We start from the raw sequence: 2,772 nt of genomic DNA, 5'->3' as shown, positions 1-2,772 counted from the left end.
CGGTTTTACTGGTCACCGTTACCGTTTGTTTGCCGTTGACCTTCGAGGAAGTTGCAGGTCAGGACGCTGCAGGTGATGACATCGATAATCCTTCGGAACCCGGACCTTCGGTAGGAGATGTGACCTCAAACCCTGCGAATGCTGACGAAGACCCTACGGCGTCTCCTGAAGAAAGCAGTTCGACAGAATCTACTGAGGAAGTCACACGAGGCGACATCATCGAGACCACGATGGTTCCTGAGACTTCCGAACCAACTTCGTCAGGTAAACAAGCTAGAGGTCATGTGTGTGTTGGCAGACATCGTTTAGGACATTTTCACACTTTCCTAAGTAAATTTTCTTCGTTTTTTTCTAAGCGGATGTTAGCTCCGAAACAGTAAAGTGTGAGTTAAAGGTTGACCAAAAATACTCATTAGTATTGATCATTTCGCATTAAATTTCCCAAAATTTTGTTTAGTTATCACTGGTAAAAAAAAAAATCTCAGACATTTTCCATACTCAAAATGAAGAAATAAATGAAGTTAACAAAAGTATGAGTATAGATAGATGAATGAATAAATAAATAAATAAATAAATAAATAAATAAATAAATAGATCAATAGATCAAATAATGTATTTTAGAGATCCGAGAGTTCGGATGAAGGTAGAAAGGGAGGAGGGGAGGGGGAGGAGGAGGAGTGGAGGAGGGGAGGAGGAGGAGGCGGTCACGGTCGCTGGGGAAGGGCGAGATACTGCGCCACAAGGATTTCTACTCTATTTTACGGTGATGTTAATGGACAAAAGGGTAGCAGGAGAATGATGATGATGATGATGATGACGACGACGATGATGATGATGATGACGATGATGATGATGATGATGATGATGATGATGATGATGATGATGATGATGACAATTATGATGATGATGGTGAAGATTATGAATGTGATTATGTTCATGGTGATGATAAAGGTGATGGTGGTGATGACTATGATAACTGTGATGATGATGTTGATGGTGATGATAATGATGACGGTGGTATTGGTAGTGTTGGTGGTGGTGACAGGGAAATTAGCATAATGTCTGTTTGGTATAAGTGTGTGTGTGTGTGTGTGTGTGTGTGTGTGTGTGTGTGTGTGTGTGTGTGTGTGTGTGTGTGTGTGTGTGTGTGTGTGTACATCCACACTTAAACACATATAACTCAACTTACACAATGTCGGATTAACAGGGGGGGGGCATACCACATCCCCAAATTAGAATATTCACAAAAAAAAATTATCATACACAAACATTAACAGCCACACTGATGTAGGGAAAATGACAAGGAATCAGTTCAATCCTTAAACAATGCCCATGTGTCTAAACTATTCTAGATTATGATCAAAATCTTAATATCCCTACGCTTGTGGTCGTCCAACGTGTCCGCTGAGAGGCCGCGGTAAAGCTAGTGTTCCGCACATAAGACATCGTACCTTTTTTCTAATACCTCAATCACGATCTCCCTTTGCAGGAGTCCTCAGCGTAGGCGCCATTGTTGGCATAACCCTGGGCAGCGTAGCAGCAGTGGTACTTCTCGGTGGTGCCGTTTTCTATGCCCATGCAAACAAGGTTCTCTGCTTCTCTAAGCCGTGAGAGAAGAACCCACAATACCGGCGGCGAGATACACAACATAGACCTGAACCAAGTCAACCATTGCTGCGGTAGTCATCGTCATCGATGGCAAGAATCAACAGTATGGGTCACAACAATCATGGCGACGGAGACAGCTAACCGTCTCTTGGCGTGAGCTTCCCGTTTTCTCTTTTCTTCTTCTTCTTTTCAGATGATAATACTGACCTCATGCGTGTATAAAATTTAATTTGCGACCAAAACCATACTTCTGTGGGCGGCTGTGCGTTTGTAAACAACATAGGATTTCCATGTATCTTTCAAGAATATAAAAAAAAATCCTGTTGGCCTTTTGCTTTATCATTGCAGCTCACTATTAAACTAAGGTTATATACAGACTTTTTCTCCTGTGATTCCTTTTTTCTTTCCTGGACTTGGTGACTAAATAACTGTTAACACGCAAGGAATACCTTGGTAGTGTTCAGAAACCTCGGAATTTGAATACAAAGACATTAAACAGGATATGTTTTACAAAGGATATCAAGCATGTCCTTATTAGATTCTACAAAATTAGAATATATATTAGTAGACCGCAACTAGGGACTAGTCTGTATATTTCAGATTTTTATATGATTTTTACTTTTCTTTTAGAAAATTAAACCTTTGTTGACCCTGTGTCGTGATTGGCGGTATCTCTGAGTCCTGGAAGGGAGAGGAGGGAGAGGAACGGGGGAGTGGGAAAGTTGGACTTAAGCCAAGAGTGAAAAGAGGACAAACAACGGGATTCTGTACATGAATTATGTGCTGAACTCGTGGTTGACAGCCACCACTCTCCCACATGAGAGCTCATATATATATATATATATATATATATATATATATATATATATATATATATATATATATATATATATATATATATATATATATATATATATATATTCCAGTTTGTGGGCATGTCCACTTCCTTGATCGCTTGACCTTGGTTTCATAAACATGTCACAGGACCCGATAATTGTATAAATAGGTACATTTGATGATTGTCGTACAATGGTTTATGATGATGATATTGTTATAATGGATTTTTTTGACAGCTTGGATTTCGATACTGAAATGGATTAATTGAGTACACTGTGTAGAATTCCCCGTTGTTATATATATATGTATGTCTGTTTTGCATATATA

This window comes from Oratosquilla oratoria, chromosome 41, assembly GCF_046742065.1.
Source record: "Oratosquilla oratoria isolate Oo_2021 chromosome 41, ASM4674206v1, whole genome shotgun sequence".
Taxonomy (NCBI): Eukaryota; Metazoa; Arthropoda; class Malacostraca; order Stomatopoda; family Squillidae; genus Oratosquilla; species Oratosquilla oratoria.
The sequence above is the reverse complement of the archived record's forward strand: the minus strand, read 5'-3'. Positions refer to the sequence as shown.